Source organism: Chrysemys picta, chromosome 16, assembly GCF_011386835.1.
Source record: "Chrysemys picta bellii isolate R12L10 chromosome 16, ASM1138683v2, whole genome shotgun sequence".
In the NCBI taxonomy this organism is placed as follows: Eukaryota; Metazoa; Chordata; order Testudines; family Emydidae; genus Chrysemys; species Chrysemys picta.
Genome location: NC_088806.1, coordinates 30,024,954 through 30,048,055, shown reverse-complemented (window position 1 = coordinate 30,048,055; position 23,102 = coordinate 30,024,954). Strand labels below are relative to the sequence as shown.

Sequence of the window (23,102 nt, the reverse complement as noted above, 5' to 3'; positions counted from 1 at the left end):
CTTACACCTTCTCTTCCCCCCGGGCTGCAGTCTCGGCCATGCCATGCCGGTCTTTACAGTTACTGTGAGTGAGCTAAACTTTACAGGTCATTTATCACAAAGGCACTTTGCAACCAGCCATGTTGGCTCAAGTCACTGCCATAGGAGAGAAAAAAAACCAAATATGATTTGCTTTGCATTGTAGTGCAGCAGCCTCTGCATTAAGACCCTGCAAGAAGAGGGTATGGAAATGAAGCCATGCAAGCCTCAGCTCTTTCTCCATAGGCAAATCCTGCCACCAACCAACCACGAAGGGGTGCTTTACACATTTGAGGACAGTCCCCCCCATTTTTTATTTAGTCTGACCTCACATGAGCCTCTGAGGTTCTCCTTGAAAGGAGACTTGCCTCAGGCCTGGTATGGTCCTAGGGCTGATTACTTGTTAAACATCCTTGTCCAAGAAGTGGAGGTCTCTCCAGTAGCAAAACCAGCCAGAATAATTGTCACAGTTCAGGGCAACTTTACCTGTATTTCCCCCCTCTGTGGTTCACCAAGGGCCCACACTCTAGGCTCCTCAGCCATCAGAATTCCTTGCCTACACTGATATGCCCAGCACGCCTGACTGCCCAAACAAGCCAGCATCTGTGCTTTGCTTTCTCTGAAGTCTATGAACATCTGTAATTGCCTGCAGTTGTAGGTTACCACAGAGCTCTGTATAAGCAAGTACATTTATTCTTAAGGTAAAAGCATTAGAGAAAACACATTAAAAGCAATATTAGAACCTACATGCATGCTACAAAGCTTGCCAGAGGTCACTCCCAACTCCAAATCTCGGGCTCTAAGTTTTCCCCTTGGTTACAGGTTCATAACTGTCAGATTCAGAACCAGAAGAGCCATGATTAGCTCAGTCTTTCCTTTATACAGCTTGGAGCCTTTGATCTTGAGACTCCGGAAACCCCACAGAGTCCGGTGCAAGTTTATGGAGAGTAGCACTATCTGGGAAATAGCAAACAATGGTACTCTCCCCCGGGCTTAGCTGCAAAAGGCTGGGTTTTTGCATAAGCCTAGGTCAGAAATTTGCTTTTACCTCCAGAGGCAAGCCACCTGACACTGTCCCAAAAGTCTATTCTTGTCTGGCATATCATTCAGTACAGTCCTTTGAAGTTCAGGATTCACATCCCCTCTGCCTCCTAGAGTAGTCACATCGCGACCCACAATAATACATAACCTTTGCATTTAATGGATTCCAAAGAAACTTAATTCACACTGTTTTTCAAGGATGTTGCAGGAAATTGTTGTATTTGTCACAATGAGTCCTGAATGTCCTGGGCCAGATTCACCACTGTGGTGTTAACTGCCCTCATGTGAAGGGAGTGTGGAATACAACCATTGTGGTTTGGTAGAACTTTATACCTGCTTTGCACAGGTGTATATGAATGCGTGTTGCTCTCTGGCCTTCTCCTATTCAGTAGTTTCTATGGAGAACCCATCCCCAGAACCAATTTCCACAAGGAATCAGATGTGCAGAGAGGGGCTGATGTGTGACTTGGTCCACCCATAAATTCCAAAACCTTCCACCCTGCAAGTTATGAATGGGGTCATCATCTGTTTATCTCCTGCACCAATGCTCGGTCCTTTTTCTTCCCCAAACTTGTGTTTTTAATGATGCTTCTTCCAAAGCGGTTTTCCTGCTTTGTTTCTTTACATCTGTCTCCTCCTTTCAGTCCAATTAGTGCCTTGTTGATAGTTCCTCAAATCTAAGTGATCTTTCATTTGACCTCTGACCTTCAGGTTTTTCTTTCATGCCCTTATAAGGAGCTCTCCGACAAGTTAGTTCATTTCATCTTCACTCATGGCCGGAACCGTCTGGAGTTCTCTGAAGTGTTGTTGCCATCTCCGAAGTAAAAAGCTTTTTAATTAAGGAACTTATTTTTTCTAAAGCTCATTAAAAATGAAAGTTTTTTGGGGGGGTAATTATTAATAGGCTTTTTTTCCTCGATGAGTTTGTTACACTCACCAGTAAGGTGGGGAATGCGGGTAGAATCCTGCATTTTGGGGTCATTAGAGCGGACTTGTAGAACAGCTGTTGCGTTATTTCATCTGATGCACAGAGCAGACTGTCTAATAGACTATGTGAAGGGGAAAATACTGGATCTGATTCTCCACAGCCTTGCAGCTTTTGATGTAATTCATGGCACAAAACATTACTACCCAAATGGTAATGAGACACCTATTTTGTACAGGTGTCAATGACAACACAAGATGCAGGGCAATGGAGAAGCAGGCCTGGGGTCAGTTCTCCTGTGGCAGCTTCTCTTTTTGCCATTATCTACACTGCTACAGCTTGCATGTGTGTGAAGCGCCTATTATTTAAGTATCCTAAACAGGAAAGGCAGGCACAGCTTGGGTGATACAGGGAAAGAAGGGCCCAGAGAAAAGAGAGTGACTGAGCTGGGAACACCACATTGGACTACACGGTTCTGCTACAGCCACTCTGCATTGACTCTGGGCCCTTTTCCTGTTCTCCACAGCTGTGCCTGTCATTCCTCTGTCACGAGTTGTGCAGTGGTGCAGCCACCAGTAATTGCTGTAACAGGGAAAGAAGTCAGGGAATCAGTACAGAGCAGCTACTGCGCCAGGTCAAACTCCCAGCACTGCACTAGTAAAAGCAGTTCATTTGGACGGGTGCTCACTGTCATTTGACTAGTACCAGCAAGCGGAGAGTTCCGCAATCCTCCTTCCCCCAGCCCTCCTTCCCTTTCTTTACACATCAAAGCGTCTCCAGCACACTACTGTACATGACCCACTTTTGAATCAGAAGCATGCACTGTTTGAAAGCTCATAATGCCCAATGTAATCCCAGATGATCAAAGAGTCCCACATTCACCCAGAGGTACAAGATAGAGAGAGATAGCTATGAAAAACCCTGAGCGAGGCTGATAGGGAAAGGTGCTCTGGGCAGGGAACCGTGTAATGAAGCCCTCTCCAAAGCAGATCAGGAATGCGTTACTGCTGCTTTGTCCAAGATTCACACGATGGGGTAAGTTCCCCCCACAACCGTCAGTCATTCTGGAGAGCTCTGCTCGAGTGAGATGAGAGCCCATCAGAAGAAACCCCTCCACGCTCAGCCACACAAAAAGGATGCAGAGTTTCCCACAAGTGGGGAAGGCACGTTCGGTCTCCGTTCCCTGCTGGTGTGAGGCTGGTGAGGAGTCTGGAAGAGGGCTGGCCCTTTGGCACCATGGAACCTTCCCCCAGTGACCTCATGCTTTAGTTCAGTTACAGAGAGGTCAGTTTCCAAGGGCTGCTGGAGTCTGGGAAGGGGAGGGGGGGGGAGGAGAAGGAGGTGGGCAAAAGAGAAATATTGAGCCATCACGTGTGGGATAGAAAACGTGTCAGAATGAGGGAGGGGATCCCCAATAGACCATCCAGACGAGTTGAAATTAAGGATTGCTTTTAAACTAGCACTGTTGTTCTGAGCCAAACTTACCAGGAAGCATTAATATCCCACTTGAAACATACTGTAGTGGAATGAGATGTATTGGGCCAGAGTCTCAACTGGAGTAAAATGGCATCACTCCCCTGAAGGCTGTACAGCTGTGCAATTTTACACCAGCTGAGGAGCGGGCCTATTGACTGCTTAGTAGACCAAGGGATTGAGTGGCTCAGGAGACTGGTGCTTGGGCTCTGTCCTTTTTCCTACTTTCAAATCTAGCCCAGCCAACCTAGGCTGATAACATTCAAAAGTCATTCCTCTAACGGCTGTCCAGTGGCTTGCCTGAGATGAGTTAGTGAGTTTTAGTCCACGGCATAATGCAAAATTTCCCTAGCTTTCAAAAGCTGAGCCCACACTTCAGGAAAAACACATTTTTCCCTTCCATCGCACTCCTACAACCTCACCATGTATTGTTATTGGCTCATACATCTCACCACTGGTGTAGAGCTTCAGAATATGATCCTCCTTTCTTACATGCGTTGGTGAACAGTGGTGCAGTTAACAATGTTGACATTTAAAGTATCATTAGCATCTGAAATGAATGGGACAATTCACATCTCAGATACTGTTTCAGGCTTTCTGCAAACCCAGGCAGACACTGCTGCATCAGTTACATTTGCTTTATATTATGAAGGGTTTTTTTTTGTTTTTTTTTTAAAAACACCAATAACAGGTAGACACTTTTTTTAAAAAATGACCAACAAAACTCTGGCTATCATTTGAAGCCATTCTGTGACTCCGAGGTAGTTGTCCAGCACCCCTCCCAGAGAGAGCGGGGACAGCCCAGACTTCAATACACACTGGCCTAATGCACAGGCATATGTCATAAAAGCTAGTATCCCAAGTGGCACTGATTGTCCTCCTTGCCACTAATCTTAGCAGAGATGAAGAATTTGGTTTTAATGGAGGCCAACCTCCCCTGTCACCCTTCTAAGTCAGGGTTGAGTCACGTGGGCAGGATACAGTGTGTGGGGAAAGCTACCACTTAGCTGTTCCTTCTGCCAAAGGACTCCAGACCAATTTCTGAATTTCTCCCTCCAGGCATATTTTCTCTGCTTAATTCAATTTGTTCCCATTAACAGCAATAATATTTAACCTTTTCCATAATGCAAGGACAAGTGAGCACTGGATAGAATTAGAAGGCAATACATTTAAAATGAATAAAAGGAAACACTTTTATTATAATAAATAATTAACCTGTGAAACTCACTGGTGCAGGATAGTATTCTGGAAATTAGTTTAGTAAGAATCAAGAAAGGACTGTGCATAATAAGAGTAGCATCTGGAGTTACTTTCAGAAGAATAAGAACTAGATGGCTTAGCAGACCAGAGACTGGCCTGAGATGGTGCTCAAGATGTGGATGTAAATTTAAACTTTGCTGAAGTTTAAGGACTTGTCTGGATGCTGGATTTCATTTCAGGGCTCATCTCTACTCAACCCTTGAAATTAAGTGTTCCAAGTAAGTAACAATAGATCAAATTGTGAAGTCCTTCGCTAAAGTAAAAAAGTAATGCATACAAGGCATAGCCCCCTACCTACTATTGCCAATCTGTCCCACCGATGTCAGTGAGATCATACACAGTAGCCAACGAAGTGTTGGCATGATTGGTTCCTTAACACTCTCAGACTAAACTCTCACCCATTGATTTCAAAAGGGAGTTTTGCCTGAGTAAGAAATGTGAAAAGAAAACTAAAGCCCCTTTGCAAAGGTAACAACTAGCCAATTAATGCAACATGCCCCCACTGACCAGAGTGAAGAACCCATCAAGCCAAAATTTGATGAGGATGTCCCAGGGATAGGAGATTAGTGAGAATCTGGACTAGGATTGTCTGATTTTTTTCAGAGCTCTGATATCAGTACAGAGACTAGATTTAAAAAACCACACCCTATTTCTTACCTACCTTCTTTGCATTATTTTCAGTTTTGTCCCCCCCAGGATAATGTGTTACTTATTGATGTGACTAGAATAGAATAGCAATAGCCTGTATTTATGCAGTGCTTTCCATGCTAAAGTGCCCCAAAGTGCTTTCCAATCAAAATACACAGAAATGATCTCACCCACTCTTGGGTGAGGGTGGCAACTTGTTAGAAGCTCACAACATTGCATTATATTGTCATATCATTTATTATGCCATCGCTATTTGAAACTGCAGGGGTCATTGAGGTGGGAAGCACATAATGACCCCAGATAGAATTTCATTGATGAAGTTCTGTTGTGGTGTTCTGAATTCAGGGAAAGTATGTTTCTGTTCCATACATGGGGGCTAAGGCTTAAGTTCATATACTGCATTGGCAGTGTAACTCCATTAACTTCTACAGAGCTGCACCATTTGTACCTGTTGGGGATCCGACTGCTACTGTATGTACCTGTCCACATACATAGACATCTTCTACCCTTTGTCTGTCTGTGTCTTGTAGAGTCTCTGAGACATGGGCTGTTTCTGTTCTATGTGCAGCACCTAACACAATCCCAGTGAGACTCTTTGGGCTTCCATTGTAATATCAGCATTAACTAACAATGAAGGATACACACACACACGTTTGTGTATGGCACAGAGTTTTACCACAAGCTGATTATTGCTTCACACTGCGGTAGTTAAGTGGATTCCAAAACGGGCAGTAAATTGGTCCAAAACGAAGCCTTGAGAATTGGCTCATTTAGCGTATGATAAAAGTCTGCCATGGAGAAAGATTAGACTGCATTGCTTCTCCACCCTCTGCCCCACTACCCCTAATTTGGATTCATTTCCCCCTTAAAGAATGATCACATTATTCTATTATCACATTATGCAAACCAAATATCACAAAAAGACGGATAGTTAACAAACAGACTGCTCGATTAGGGCTTGCCTGTGGGATTCAGCCTCAGCCAGCCTACTTATCTGCCTCTGATCAGGGCAACATATCTTTATCATTCAGCAGAATGAAGCAACATACTAGGGTCCCACAGGAGCCCAGCAGCATTTCAATTACATACCTATTTTTTTTTTATTGCTTTGCTGAAGTAATGCAGGTCCCAAGCTTCAAACTGCTAAATATTAGTTGAAGTCAGAGACAAATATGAGCTAATTACAGAGTAAAGTGTAGTCCAAATGTACATTCCAGCATCAGAGCATGGCATCTCAGTTGTGAAACCTTAGTAAGTATTCAGAGACAGTATTTTCCTCTGGACTTTTCCTAATTGCTGTGCACTTTTTATCATGATGGGATATAAAACAATCCTGCCTACAATGCACAGGGGGCTTTTAGAGGTGAAGAGCATAAGCCAATAAAATGGGCATGCTTTTGTATAGACGCATAAGATTCATGGCCTGGGAGGAACAGCTCAGTCTGTTCCTCCACTGAAGGCAGAAGTTGAATTACAGTTTGGTGCCCATGAACAAGGGACCCAGGCTGCACACTCTGGGTGGAGGAGAATACAGCTGGATGTCTGTGCTGAGCTGGGGTGAATTCTGAGCACAGACCTGCAGACATATGTCAAAATTATTGCCCGTTTTGCTTTCCTAAGCCATGGCCCTTCCTGAGTGCACAGTAATGCTACTGCTCCTGGTGTCCCAATCTACTACAGTCCCAAAAGCAGAAATACAGGCCATGTTACTACATTTGCAGCTGACTGAAGTATTTCCATCAGGTGCAAGGAGTCCATGGCAGATGCCCTTAGGCAAGGGGTAGGGTCAGAGAATTCACCCTCTAGCTCTGTCCAGGGGGCATATTGCACACATTTGTTTCAAGAAGAATAGTACTTGTGGCACCTTACAAATTTGTTAGTCTAAGGTGCCACAAGTACTCCTGTTCTTTTTGCGGATACAGACTAACACGGCTGCTACTCTGACATTTGTTTCACCCACTCACCCCATCCCCTGCTTTGTAGTTACAGCTGATCCTTGACAGATCATCTCACACAACCTGCTCAGCTCCAAATCACTTCCTGCTGTGCACCCATAATATACAAATTGGAAGTAACTTTACTCCAGAGAGCCAATTAGTGCAAATATAGGCCTGGTAATTACAATTTGATACAATCCTTGCTGCTGATATCCCTGGGCAGATAAGGCACCAGGAAGCGCTCTCTCAACACAACTTCCCACTGAGGTCATTAGAGCTTCACCACATTCCCTAAGCCTCCAGCACAGTGCCCATAGTAACTAGGCAAACTGGATGAAAGAACCCCAGTTGTGCCCTGGCTGCCTACTTCCAGACAATGCAAGATCCTTGGGCACACCAATGATTGTCCTGCATTGGATAGCTCCATTCCCATCCTTCACTGCAGACCACTGCATGGGCCCATGAAATCTGGAGCTTCCAACTCATGCCTGGCTTATCCTCTGCAGTGTCCTGATCAGCGATGAGCAGGTCTGAGCGGGCTTGTTTGCTGGTCTGCTTGGGTACGTGCCATGATCTTTGGGAATTTAAAAGTGAATCAGGATGATTCGTATTATATCTAACTCTAGCAATGGCTTATGTATACACTACCACTTATGTTGGCAAAATGTACTTTGCTCAAGGGTGTGAATATTCCACCCCCTGAACATCATAAGAGCTTCTCCCACTGACATAGCTACCACTGCTCATTGGGGTGGATGAAGGGTGTCTACAGGAGTGCTCTCCCCCCAATAGGCCTAGAGCAAGACACCTTACAGTGGCACAGCTGTAAGCTCTAGTGTAGACATTATGGCAGTGTGAAGCCTACTGACACTGCATGCCCCGCCAGCATGGGTGTAAATAACCACCTAGACAGTGAGGTGCTGCTTAGGCAAGTAGCGTATAGCCACGCCAGAACCCCAGGGTACGTATCCTACACAGCTCTCCACTGCTTTTAGCAGGGTAGCATCCTGCTGTCTCCCCTCTGCTGCATGTGTACATGGACGCAGCCTGACTCTCCCTGCAGCGTGTCACACAGCCCCTACTCCACACTGTAAGTGTGCTAGGTGAGGCGCAGGACAGTGGGGGACTGCGGTTGCTTTAAGCCACCTTGGCAGTTCCCATATATGCTCTAACTTTTATTGTTGTCGCCTTTGTGGGGCTTGGAGCAGGGAGTCCAGAGCCCTTGTGGCAGCCTAAACCTGATAGGGGGACCTTCTGCATAGGCATTATTCCCATTCCCAGGCCCCTGTAAGCTGCCAGAGTGCCCAAAGGGAGGATAGGGCCTTAGGGAGGTTGGGACCACTTCCTGTGTGGAATCACTCACCCAGGAAACTGGGTACAAAGCAACTTAATCAAGGCCCTGATCTGACATCCATGGATGGCTGTGGGAAGGATGCCATTGACTTCACTAGAGAGGTAGGACTGGCTTTAACCCTGGACTGTGAGTGATGACTAGTGGTTAGTGCAGTGGACTGCTAGCACTCAGGATTCCTGAGTTCTATTCCTGGCTTTGACAGGGACTTGCTGTGTTGCCTTAAGGCAAGTCTCTGCCTCAGTTTCCCTGTCTATTGAAGGGGAAACAGTGATGCCCCATTCATTAACAATTATGAATGTGTTAGGTACATTATTTTTCACCCAAGGCTCCCAAGGACATCTCACTCCAACGCTTTGTGGGGCTCGGCCATTATTAATAAAATGCAGAGAGTGATGTGACTGCTGCACAGTATTTCAAGGATTTTTTTAAAATTAGTATTAAAAAGTGAGCCCCTGAGAGTTTAGAATCTGAACAAGGCCGACCTAGAACATGAAGCAAAGCAAAAGAAAAGAGAGAGTCCTAGTCTATAGCAAGAGGTCATAGACTATTTTATAGTAGAGCGAAGGAGTGGAAGTCATGGGTGATGATGCCCTCCTCAGCTGCATCCCTATCCCTGCACTTCTCTAGCATTACGGTTTGTGTTTTCAGTATGCTTGAAGTGTGTGGATTTAACCAACCCGTTAGAGTAATTGTTATAAAATTAGAAGCTGTATAATGCTAGGAACATAGTAGTAAAAGATCCTAAACCTCCCTGACTGTTCTGGTTGTTTAATGTCTGCCTATGGCTTAATTACATCATCAATCCCATTAAATAATGCAGTAACTAACCAGGATCTAATGAATACATAGCAACGAATAAATTGAACTTAAAGTGTAACTTGTATCCCTTTACAGACAGAAAAGGGGGAACAAAGATTCAATATCTGCTAAGTTAAAAAAAAACCCAACCCATAGCAACAGATTCCTCATGAATTAAATGAAACAATTTCAGTGCCATTTAAGGAGAATGCAGTAGCTTCTTTCAGCAAGGGAGACAAGGGCAGCACACTCAGCTCTCAGCAATCACAATAATAAACCTGGCACATGCCTGAGATTCCTGGGACATCACTCCACATTGCCCTAATGAACAGACTGGGGATGTAGAGAACAGACTCTGGACCCCCCCATTCCAAATGAAGTCACCAGGGCTGCAGAATCCCTGGAAAAAACAGGTCCAAGGGGTCTCCAGCTGGGCCCCTAAAAACAGAGACACCTGCAATCAGGGGGCCCTTTTGAAAATTAGTAACATTATGATAGTGCCTAGAAATCAGGACCCCACTGTGCTGGGTGCTACATGGACACACAGCGAGAGGCAGTCCCTGCTCTGAAGAACTTTAGAGTCTACAGAGACAAGTGGTAGGAGGATAAAGAGGCAAAGTGACTTGCTGGAGGTCAGAGCAGAGGCAGGAATAGAATCCAAGTATCCCGAGTCCCAATCTAGTGGAAGCTCCACTAGACCATGCTACCTCTCTCTGCTTTAGTTCTTTGGGCTTTAATCCAGGGCTAGGAATTTCTTGTCCCAGGGGAGGCTCTTAGAGCTGGATTCCCCAGCCTGTGATCCCCGGGCTGCTCAGCAGCGTGTACTCAGAATTGCTTTTTTAAGCTCAGTGAGGCAAGTGGGTGGCAGGCTGTGCAGCACAGAATGACAACTCATGAGCCGCTGAAAGGCAGTGAGGCGGAAGAGGAGGAGGAGGAGGAAAGGCAGAGGCTGTACAGGAAAGAAGAGCTGTTCGTCATTACGGAGGAGAGACTAGAAAGAGCAGGTCAAACCTTAGGCAGGAGAGGGAAGTTCCAGCACCATGTCATCCCAGGGCTTTCCAATAAGAAGCTGTCGAGTGGAGGCACATACAATTCAAATGTTTGTCCCCCCCCTTGTTAAATTGGTGGGACTGTGCCTGAAGGAGCAGGCACTGCCCTGCCCAGAGGGTCTGGGGCTACAGGAAGGGGACCGATAACACGGTCTCCCTCTCCTTTGAGCCATCGGGTCCAGTTAAGAGCTTCCCATATTCACAAACTGCCTGTTGGTTCACACCAACCCTGTGGCCTTTTGGCTCAGCTACATGGGATGTGGTGAAAGATGGCTCCCGCACATGTGCATCCAGCGGATGCAGCCCCAGGATCCCTGGGTGACAAGCTCTCCTGCCTCTCCGTGGATCAAAGGGGGCCCAAAGAACTTGAACCAGATCTAGAGTGGAGGGTGCAGCACACGAGGCCTGGCATCTGAGCCGCAGTCTCCAGAGACATTCTGCTTGCAAGTTGCTGATCTAGGTAGGCCTTCCACAGGGGTGTGAAGCAGCATCTTCAGCTACCTGTTGGAAGTACTGCACATGTTCCCCCAGGGTTAGCCTTGGACTTCCAGCTACGATGCATCCATGTTCCCACCCATGCCAGCAATCCCCCTTCACCTCCACCATCCCACCCTTCTACCTGCCAATCTAAGGTCAGGATTCTTGCCGTCTCTGTACCTTCTCCCACATTCACACACCCTTAAAGAACAGCAGAAGTCAGGCCCATGGAAGTCCAGCCAGATATTGCTGAATGTTAATCGTTTCACTGAAGCGATCTGATTATCTTCTCAGCCACATAATCCCAAGGGCCCTGCATGGTAAGTACAGCCCCACAGTCCTCTGGTATTTGTCCTTTTTCTCAGGACCTGGAAGGACAGTTGTGTACCCACCTCACCAGCAGGGTAACGGATTCAGAGCCTAGCAGCTCACTGCCACATCTGGAAAGGCTCCAAGTAACAGAAGGAAAAGGAATTTAAGGCAGTGTGGGATTCTCATTTGTTTGTCTTTACTCTTCCCCTGCCCCCTTTATTTCATAGCCACTAACACAATCATTTCAAACCACCTCCAGCCAGCCCATGTATGTTGCTATTGGGGAGTTTGAATCATCATCAACCATCATGGGGCAAATTGACAACCCAGAGCTGTCTACCTGCCTGGCAGCCGTTCAAATGCAGGGCTAGTCAGACTCAGTAGTGACCAAAAGCCAGGCCACTGAACAATCAAACACCATTAGCACAGTTGGCCCCATTGTTGGCCATACACAAGGTAGCTTTACCAGGACAGTCTTGCTGCCCTGGGATCTTCTTTCAGGACATCTGACTGTCCCATTTCACTAAGGTATGTGTGTTATTTAAACTACAAAATGTTACTTCAAGATGCTTAGTGGCACTGAGCAGAATTTGCTTTGTTTATCAGGAGCAAACAGACCAGTGGAATGAGAGTCCACTGTAATGAACAGTGTTTGGAGCGAAAAAAAAGAGAGTCAACACTATCAGAGCAGTTACTTTGCTCAGAGTGAACAATGGCAACACTTGATTAGTGTTCTGCGATGAGCTCATTTACGCACCTGGGCCTTGTCTACATAAGAACATGGCACTGGTATAACTTAAGGTGGGAATGTAAACTAATAGTTACATTGGTGCAAAAGGCCACAAAGTGGATTATTTTAGCTTACTTTGATTAGGAACACAATTAACTAAACCAAAATATAAACCACTCGTATGCAAGCCAGAGCCTCCTGCCACACTTTTAAAACTGATCTAGTTAAACCAGTACAAAACTGATTCAACTGCAACTGTCTCATGTAGACAAATTTAAGCAACTGAAAAATATTCTCCACTCGAAGAAATATGTTCACTGTTGACTCAAAAAGACAAAACAAATAAGTCTTTTGAATGATTTTTGTGATCTTAAAATGTCACCACAAAAGTATCTTCATTTTTTTTTTGAAAGCACTTTAGTCACCCAGCTTGGATAGGACATGTCATGAAGACCAAACCCCCTTCTCTTCGATGCTATCCCTGTATCTCAGGGGTTGTGGCTTTAATCAATAATACACAGTAACAACAGTGCTGGTAAGGCAGCATGTTGAAAGCCTCACTCTCTGGGGCTGTCAATCCAGGATCTTTCACTAGTACTTAACATGCCTTAAATGATGATAAAGCATAAGCAGAGCTAATGAAGCTGTGATGCTGGGAAGCAGGCTCAGCTGAAGTCTTCAGTCCACGAAACTCCAAAACCACATAAGTTTGCAAATTCTCATGTTTTACTGCTCATTCATTCCCCCCCCCCCCCATCTCAGTCATTTCCACGGTCCTCCATCTGTTGGCCTCTTAAACTCCATTCTGCCTGCTCCCAGGCTCTTTCTGATCAGACGACAATATTTTTTTCCACTAAATCAAATTCAAATAATTGTCTCACATTTGCTGACAGCTATGAGTCCCAGAGACAGCTGAGTGCACCACATCAGCATGTGTAAAAAAAAACTCTTAGCCCCATGCTCTGCCTCCGCTCCCTCCAAAAAGTAAGCCAGGCTTGGGGATAGCCCAGAGTCTTTGGGGTATTGAATGAAGAGCAAGATTGGTTTAAACCAAAGTTCTTATCTCCAATTTTAACCATGATTTAAAACAAGCAGGAAAGCTTGATTTAAATAATCTATTTTAATCTTGTTTTGCATTGTATTTTCTAGTTCTTTTCCTAAAAGAAAAGTGGATTCTCATTAAAATATGTAAATTTGCAACTAAATATAGCCTATTAAATTTGGGACTTTTTGCTAATCAAGAGATTACAATGTCTCTATACATTAATGTAAGCAATTATATAGCTTACTATGCATTTATTCATTTTTTTATATTTGTATCATGCTAGAAAATGGTGAATGATGAATTGCTTATTTACTAGACAATTTTTATTTGTGATTTATATCCCTTTCTAAATGAAAACTGAAATTCAATGAAAGATGCATAACTCAGCATTTGTATTATTTTAATGAGTTAAATAGAACTACCTTAAGTGTGCTGGGTAAATAAGAACAATGTTTTAGAGACCATTTTACATTTAAAACTGAGTTAAACAACTGTATTATCTGTAGTTAGTAGATTGAACTGATTTTTACTGGTCTCCATGTGCTTCAAAATTTTAGAATTAGTAGAGCTCATCCTTCCATACTTCATTTTTATTCATAGATGGGAAGAGGAAAGCAAGCTTTCCTGCTTCAACTCCCAATTGGCTGCTTAACTAATTACATTGAACTAGCTGAATAAACTGAAATGAAAAATATTCTCTCAGCCTGCAGAAGCAGCTACTACTATCAAAAGCTGGTTTAGTAGTTCAACAAATTGATTCCAGGTGCTTAGACAAGGACTTCCACCAATTCAGTGGTCTGGTTCTGTTTAGAACTTCAGCAGCAAAACATGTGTTGCTTACCTTTTTTAATTTAATTTAAAAGAGGGTAATAGATTATAGTAAATTTAGGCCTTATTAGTTACAATTTCAAAATTGGTTTTAAATGGGTTTATTTTAAAAGAAAAGTGTATTTAAATTTAAAAAGGTGATTTGTATTCACCTGATCAAGGGGCTAGAATTAGCAACTCTCCCCATCCTCACCTTCACTACTCTACACCCCAAAACTTGGATCTTGGAAACTGGGGAGCTACAAGGGTGAGAAGAAATGTAACCGCATTGATGTTCTGATTTCATTCAGACTCTCATAGAAATGCACTGTATGTAACCCCTCCAGAAACACAATCCAGAGACACAGCGGGAAGTTAGAAGGCTCTGACAATTTCTGAAGTCCCTAATATGCCTATTGCACAGGAAACCAAATTGCCTCAGCCTCTCTCCACATCTTCCAAAACTTTTTCCCCCACTAAGCATCTACTGCTGTAGGTGGCTTGCCAGTGAACACACAGAGGCCCGGAACACTCCCTCATTCAAGGAATCCCACAGGAGGGAGCTATGGGAGAAAAACCTTAGCATGGCTCCCCTTTGGAGAGTTTTCTTGATGCTGCCAGGAGCAGGCCCTGCACCCCTTTAGAAAGCCATTGTAATGGGGCATGACTCACCGCTGCAGTGGTGCCTGCTGACCATCCTGGGAATTAGCTTGCCAGCCTCTGGAGCACCCTCTGCCTGCCAGTGTCTCACCTGCCGCTAGCCCCCATGCCCCTTTACCTGGCAGTACCCCACAGCTTCTGGGTCTCCCCTCCCAGGGGAACCCCCACCCACTATCCCCACCTTGCCTCAGTATCAAGCTACTGCCAGTCACCATCTAGCCCCCATTCCCTGGGGCATACTGCAGTGTACAAACCACTCACCACAGGCAAGCAGGGTTTGGACCTGCTGCCTTGGCCTACCCCTGGGATGCCCTCTGCAACCCCCAGTACCCTTCTGGGCCTTTAACAAAACCTGCAACCTGGGGAGGTTTCCAGGACAGAGCTCCCCAGCTCCTCTGGCCTTCCCCCAGCCCTGCTCCACTCTAGGTACCCTGTGAGCTCCTAAGCAACCAGGCTCTTCCCTCTCTACAGGCAGAGAGAGAGGGACTCTCCCTTTGCCTCTGGCTCACAGAGCTTTTATAAGGGCCAGCTGAGCCCTGATTGGGGCATGGCCACAGCTGAGCCGACTTCCCCACTCAGCCTGGGAACTGCTTGCTCCCAGCCACAGCCCTCTCCTGGGCACTTTTAAACCCCTCAGGACAGGAGCAGGTGACCACCCCGCTACAGTCGTCCATCTGTCCCTCAAACCCTGCAGATCTCAAAATACACCCCAGGCCCCATGAGCAGGGAGAGATCCACCCACAGATCGGGGTGGGGGTGGGAAATACTAGAGCCCAGAGCTAAGAAGGCAAATCCCAGAGCAGCCCCAGCAGGGTTTTGGCTTCCAAGACAATCACTCTAGGAGCAAGGAATAGATAAGGCCCCATATAAAGAGGCTGAAGCTTAGTCAGTGTGAAGAGAAGGGACTCGCACTGCCAGTCAGCGGCAGAGTCAGGAATAGACCCCAGGATACTAATCCGGTGCCCCGTCCCCTAGACCATACTCCCTCCTGTGCCAACCTTAGCAAGAGCTAGTGCGAGCTCAGCCCCCGCAAACACCATGGCTCAGATCCTGCGGGCCCGTGTGGTGGGCTTCTCAGAAAAGCAGTGTTAGGACAACGCTGACACTCCCTAAATGGCCTGGACAGAAGCATTCCACCCACCCTGCTGTTTCCATGTTATAGAATAGCCTTCTTTAAATGCATCCCTATAATGAGCTGGAGAGGTGGCAAGCAAACAGCAGTGACTGACATGAGGGGCTGATTGCTTGTATGGAGCTGCTGAAAGGGGTCCTGACATTCTAAGTGCTCATCAGAGTGAAGGATGACAGTCTGAGACAATGAGACACTTCCTTTCCCCTGCTCTCCAGCTATTAACGAGGGCTTGGGAGTCCAAGGCTGCTGCATCCTTGTTTTGTCCTGCCCCCCACTCTGTTTATTTGCTCTCTTTTGGGGGGGGGGCATGCTTCTTCAGCTATTTACATTGGACCCTATGCAGTTTACTCTCCAAAAATTTCATTAGACACTTGGAATGTAACCAAAACTGAGCCCGTTGCTGGAATTCAGTCTCCCAGAGCGGCCCTTCTCCTTCCAAGACAGTATATTCTGCTGTTCCTACACCATGGCAAGGGGGTAAAGGATGCCCACAGCACCCATTGGTGCCCCCGCCATGCAGCCATGTTGGGGGTGTTCTGGGTGGGGGCCAAGAGTAAAGGTATCTCTTCACCCCAATGATTTCCTGCTGCACAAATTTGCACAGGGCCATGTAACTACCTGGATCCCAACAGGACCCACTTCCCACAACTGCCCTCTTCTAGTCAGGTGTGTCAGCACTTCTCAGTTTATCGCAACTCTTCTGGCAGTTTCCCTGGTAGCATCTAGTGACCCAGCCCTCTGGCCAAGTCAGATACAGCCTGTGCAAAACACAACTCAAACAGACCCCTTCTTGGGAATTAATCCAACAAAGTCTTTAAGTACCTCTGGCCCTGGGTTGTGCCCCCAGGGCTTTCTCCCCAGAGACTCTCCACCCATTCTGGTCTGTTCTGGCCCCAGCTGAGCCTCTTAACAGACCAGATCCCCTCCTGGTGGTTTATAACGGTCCAATTGTAGGCTACTTCTGCAGCAGCCTATGGGGGGGGGGGGGCGGAGGAGAGACCCAGGCCCACCCACTACTCCAGGCCCAGCCCAGGGACCCTAAGACTAGCAGCCATGTGCTGCAGCCTCAGACTTCACCAATATTTCACCCTTACCTCAGGGCTCTTCTGTGTTCAGGCCCAGCAGCCAGCCAGGAGCTCTCATTCCCCCCCTACCCCCTGCTAGCACTAAACTGCCTATGGGGCTACAGTTCCCTTGGCCAGTCAGGCACACCAGTTGTACTCTTCTAGCACCAGCACTGCAGCTCCTTTTATACTAGCCTGAACCCACTGATTGGCTAGCCCTTTGCAGCCTCCCCCTGATTAGCCGCTTTCCTGCACAGTCTCTCTAGGCTGTTTGGAGGACTTAGCTCCATTGCTTCTTTCCTAGGATGGGTGTGGCAGGACCCTGAGTCTTACAGCAGAGGGCCTCTGGGCCTAGTCTACCCTATTACAGGCTATATGAGTAGGATTTGGTTAGGGCAGCTTTCAGGTTGCTATAACTTTGTCCAGTGGTTGATCCAGCCCCCATGATCCCTAGCAGAGGGGAGGTGCAAAACCTAGTCGCTGTGCCAGGCTCTGTGCCAGTGCAGGGATGAATTGCCCACCAAAGCCTTGAAATAATCTGGGTGGAGACTTAGTCGGAACAGGGCTTGGAATAAGGTGCAGTGGGATGGGATAGGAAGGCAGATCTGGGTGCATATGGACACATCTTCTACAGTGAGCCAGGGGACACCGAGGTCATTGTACCATTGGCCAGCAGTATCTGGGTCTAGGGATACCCAACAAGACCTAGTCACTAGCAGACACTTTGGGGAACTAACCAGCCCTGGTTGTATGAAGGCAGAGACCGATGATATTTTCCAAGTGGATACAAGGCTTCTGATATGGCTGATCTGAGCCCCAGTCAACCTTCTCTCTCTCCTCCTGTGTCCCTAATGGCAAAGTCATGTAAGTTGATAACAATGCTTTTCTCTCCTCTCCGCCACCACTAGCCAAGGCTCCCAAAAAACTTGATGAGCTTCCTGGGTTAATTAAGCTTTAAGATCACTATATGGTAGGCACTGCTTAGACCTCATTTACAAATGGACAAAGTGAGGCATAGAGGGGTGAACTGACCAGCACAAGATCACCCATCGAGGCATTGACAGAGCTAGGAATAGAACCCAGGAGTCCTGGGATCCCCCCTCACTGCTTTAAATAGTAGGAGAGATTTGAGTAGAGGCACATGGTGAATCTTCTAACTCTTGGCTGCCCCTGGCTACATGGCTCAGTGATTCATTTGAATTCCTGAGTCGAAAGCCAATGCACTTACCTACAGTAAGCCAAGCAAGGAGCCAAACAAAAAGTGCACTTACAGAGGATGTCAAAGCACCTTACCAGTCTCTCTTCTGCTTGTAGCACCCCTGTGAGATAGACAAGCATTGTCACAGCTGTATTACAGAAGGGACCTGCCAAAGGTCACTTGAATCCAGTGGGAAAGCCTGGGAATAGAACCCAGGCTGACACTTAGCGCCTAAGCTGCTGCTCTAACCACAACACAAACTTGCTCCCCAAGCTAGGGCTGGAACTCAAGAGTCCAGAATCCCCGGCACTTGCTCTAATCACAGAATACCTCCTAGAGCCAGGTGGAAAATCTAGAACTTTTGCTCCCAGAGCCCTGCTCTAACCATTAGGCTTTGACAGAGACAGATATTGGTTTTACACTAACTCCTGGCCTCACCTCCTCTGCCTTTTCAAGTCAGGCTCCATCAGTTTGTCTCCACAGCTTTATCCCTGCCCTGCAGCAATTGGCTGGATCTTTTTACTCTGATTCAATTACACGTACAATAAGGGCATTGCAAACAGAAAATTACACGCTGCTGTAATTGAATTCTTCTTTAGATGTTCTCTTTCTAAAACCTTGCAGTGGCAGTGAAAGAGATTGTCCTGCATCAAAGCCAGATCCAAAATCCATGCACTGCCCCCACTGAGTGTTGGCCCTATCCTAACCACCTGCTGCCAACTCCTGCAAAGGGCTCTGCTCCGGGTTTCCATGGTTTAAACCCTGAGAATGCATTGGATTTCACCCACCTTTGGGAGGAGTAGGGTCCTCTTTCTAACTCCCTAACTGAGCATCTGCTCTTCTTTTCAGCTAGAGCAGCAGCACTCACTGAGAGCGGTGTTTGGCTCGGATTCCCAAAGCATGCCAATCAATGAACCTGGGCTAACTCCCGCGATTGGAGACCAAAGACCATTCAAACAAATACAAGGGCAAGATGAAATTGTTCTCTCTCTGTCATGTGTATATATATATAAAAATAAAGACATAAGAAATGTTTCTTTGCCCGAAAGTTTTGCTTTGTTTCTGATGCCTTTCAGAAATAAGCTTTATCTGGCTTTGAAGGTCTTATTCTGGGGACATTTCCTTTTAAAATAAATAAATAATCTATGCCATCTTTTCCTAGTCTCAGGGTGACATGAACGACTGATTTCTATGCAATGTTGCGAGTGCCTTTCAGGAACACAATGGCAGGTTCTTTGACAATGTCATATGTCTATTCAAAACAACCCGCACGCCACTCAGAGACCCACACATTTGCACAGTGCTTGTTCTCCTTGTGATAAGCCATGTTAGATTTTTTTCCATTCTATTTGAAAAATAATTCTGGTCTTTTAAGTCCTGGGCTTTTTTATTTTTTCTTCTTCTTTCCAAACAATAGGACCTGTCCTGCTTTGATTCATTATGTGATCTTGAGTTATAACCCATTCAACAGACAGAGAAGACCATGGTGGGGGTGGGAAGCAGAAAGAGGTATGGGGCTGGAGATGCTACTGCTTCATGGGCTAGAAAATAGGCAAGCTGTAAAGGTGGAAGATGCTGAAAAATCCCAGCTTTGCGGTTCCACAAAAACGTATATCCGACCTCTTCTAAACTTTAGGAACCTTTGGATTCCGATCAGCATTTAATTCTAAAATGTCCATCTCCAGGGTGAAGCCCAAACCATGATGCAGAATCTGAGGAAACCCCATGAGCTTGGAGAATACTTGAATTCATATCCAGTGCCAAACTTGATGGCTCAAGCCCAAGTCTACGTCTACACAGAAACATCCCTCCAGGAAAGGATGTAACCGTATCTGAAAGCCCCCATTGGCTGGTGCTGGGATGATGTCATTTCCAGAAGAACCACCTACTTCGAATGGGAGGGTTTTGGATGCATAACCGAGTGCAGGCATGCAACATTTATTTCACTCCCTTAGCAGAGCCTGATTTTATGTAGTAAATAACAATGAAACCAAATCAGCCTCAGCTTCATTTTCTATTAAACGAGTACATGGTTGAAGAACCGCAAGTATAGTGTTACACTGACATTAGTACATAAAGAACTGGAAGAATGAGCAGATACTAATAAATTACTTAGAGAATTGACAGGTGGGTTTTTTTCCTACTTTAAAACAAATTAAAAATATGCCAGCCTCTTTCTTTGCTCTCGTTCTGTCTCTTTCTCTCTCTCCTTTTTTTTTATTTAAAGGAAGTAGTTAGACGCAGAGACTCCAGCATGAATAAAAACTCAGATTTATGGGCCCATCAGTGGGATCCTTAAACTTCCTAAGTGCTTAAAATGTACACATTTTAACTTGAAAAATTACCAGGTTTGTCCAAAGGAAAATTTCTAACATAAAACATGAAACTCATTTAAAGGGAGAAATTCTCCAATGAAGCGAACCCAGGCAGTCATAAAAAAGTTAAACCAGGCAGAAAGAGAAATGTCAAATGTGTGGGAGAGCCAGCTGTCTCTCTATTCTTTTATATATATATTTTTATAACTAAGATCAGGTTATAGAAGAATATATGACTGTCTCAAGCAGGGAGCGGTGAGAAGAGAGGAAGGAGTTTTGCTTCCAGCCGGTGACTTGATGTAAAGCAGAGAATTCTACAAAAATATACATTTTTTACTTCTAAATAAAGCACTTTAGAGTGACACATTTATTGCTAGCAAAGAATTACTCAAATAAGAGACATTGTCAGCTATTTATTTAAAAGCTTTTTAATAATAATAATAAAAAGCAAAACCCCCTCTCCATTCTTTTCAATGCGCCCTTAGAAGCTTCAAGATAAAATGTTTTTTCCCCTTCTGATTTTCTGTTCTTCCATTTAACCATGTTCCACCAGGCAGTGTGCATCTCCTGTGTTTTGCTAGGGTTGCTAGCCATTTGTTTACTTCCCCCTCTCTGCACTTCAACCTCATCAATGATAACTGTGATAGAGCCAAAATACCAGCTGATGTAAATGACTGTAGCTCTATTGCCTTAAGTGGAGTTTCGTCCAGAGAGTTTGGTCCATAGCGTCTAAGGATCCCAGGACTAATGAGAGAAATAACAGCTGTGTGAGTTCTTGTCGATATATCAGCCCTGCAGCTCGGGTCCAGCAGCAGGTTGAGTAAAGAAAGGGAATGGGTATGTGACGAGTCCCCCCGGGATGCCACCTGGAATTGGCGTACCACTGAGCCCTCTGACCCACCGGCCTGGGCTCCCTCTCACATTGTGCTGCTGTGAGAAGCTGCAGACCCGCTCCCAGTCCTACACTTCCACCAGCATTCACACAGGTAGGGACACACCCAGCTGCAGTTACATGCAGGCTCTCACCAGCCACTACATGAACCAACAGTGGGGAGGCTACAGCCAAAATAACTGTCAGCTTCCCAGCCTAGGACCCCAGAGCTGTACCATCCTGCCCTGGTCCAAACCCTGACTAGTATGAATTTATTATCCAGTTTGCCTCCCCCTCAATGTGGAGAGGAAATGCAACACCCCTGCCCCTTGAGCTAACATTTCCAAGAACTTCACTCCAAACCTACTGGTTTAAATTAAAACATAAAATAAGTTTATTAATTACAAAAAGATAGATATTAAGTGATATAAGGGATAGCAAACAGATCAAAGCAGATTACCTAGTAAATAAACAAAAATGCAAACTAAGCCTAAAATACTAGATAGATTGGATATGAATCAGCAAATTCTTACCCTGGCTGATCATACAAGCAGGCTGGCAGATTCTCAGGGCCTATGCTGCACTTGCTTTGCAGCTTGTAATCCCCAGATTTTTAATACACAGGCTAGAAATCCCTTTAGCCTGGGTCCAGCACTTCCCCCAGTTCAGTCTTTGTTCTTCAGGTGTTTCCAGGAGTTTTCTTGTGTGGGGAGTGAAGAACAAGAGATGAGGTCACTCCCTGCCTTATATAGATTTAGCATATGGTGGGAACCCTTTGTTCCAAAACCAGTTCCCAGACCAGTTTGTGGAAAAATACAGATGCCCCAATATGGAGTCCAGAGTCATGTGGCCTGGTCACATGCCCTTGTAGAGTCATAGCAGGCATTACTTATAGCAAGGGTCCCCAACGCAGTGCCCACGGGCGCCATGGCGCCTGCCGGGGCGTCTAAGTGCGCCCGCATACTGGCCGGCGGACGAGCATCGCCAAAATGCTGCCGACAAGCAGCATCATCCAGAGGCGTCACTGCCGAAATGCCACCAATTTTCTGGATGATGCCGCTTGTCGGCGGCATTTCGGCAGCGACGCCTATTAACGTTGTCGCTTGTTGGCGGCATTTCGGCGGATGCTCGTCCGCCGCTACGGTCCTCCGTGGCTTGTCGTCTGGCGCCTGCCAGACGAAAAAGGTTGGGGACCACTGACTTACAGGCTGTCTGGAGCGTTCTCAGGAAGGGTCACCAGGTGGGGGGAAAGCTTCTCCTAAGGTCTATTGTTTTCCCTAATGGCTCATTGCCCTAAACAGGCCTTTCCCCACCAGCTATCTAGACTGAAAGCATCTTGCCTAGTGCACGTCACCCAGGTGTAACTACATTTGAAATACAGATATATAATCAATATTCATAACTTTAGATACAAAAATGATACATGCACACAAATAGGATAATTATATTCAGCAAATCATAACTTTTCCACTGACACCTCACATGACCCGTCTTGCACAAAATGCATCATAATTATGCTATAATCATATTATAATATCACTAGGAAGAATATGGGGTGCAGCATCACAGGGGGTAAAGGTGGTTTAAAACCTGTCTTTTCAGGTCATCTGAGGGCCCCTGAAGCATCTGACATCAATTAGAGCAAAGCTCCTCTAATTTACACAGAGGGGTTTTGTGTAGTTCTGCCATTCCTCCCTCCTCACACCTCCAGCCACGTCCCTACACTAGTGGCTGGGAGGAGGCTGCCACTGAGCCATTCACTCCTGCAGTTCTGCCCCAGCCCAGGAGCCCCCTTACATGGGTAGCTTATAGTCCTCCTAGACTGCTGTCCTGCTGCCTGATTACAAACTGCCCGGTGCACGGACAGGAAGGATTTGAAGAACTCCTTTGAAATTCTCCCATCCTTTGTTATCTTCCTGTAAAAGGCAGAGAGTCAAATCTGTTGTTTGTGGGGTGCGAAGGGCCCATTTCGGCCCTATGCATACCTA

The 23,102-nt window shown here is 45.9% G+C and overlaps 1 long non-coding RNA gene across 1 annotated transcript in view; it reads right to left on the bottom strand.

Moving 5' to 3' along the window:
- Nucleotides 1-16,881, bottom strand: part of LOC122173890 (uncharacterized) — a 31,894-nt gene extending 15,013 nt beyond the window's left edge. The window contains exon 1 of the long non-coding RNA XR_006174890.2: nucleotides 16,761-16,881. This is a non-coding gene — a long non-coding RNA (uncharacterized LOC122173890). The remainder of the gene's footprint in view (nucleotides 1-16,760) is intronic.
- Nucleotides 16,882-23,102: the final 6,221 nt, after the last annotated feature.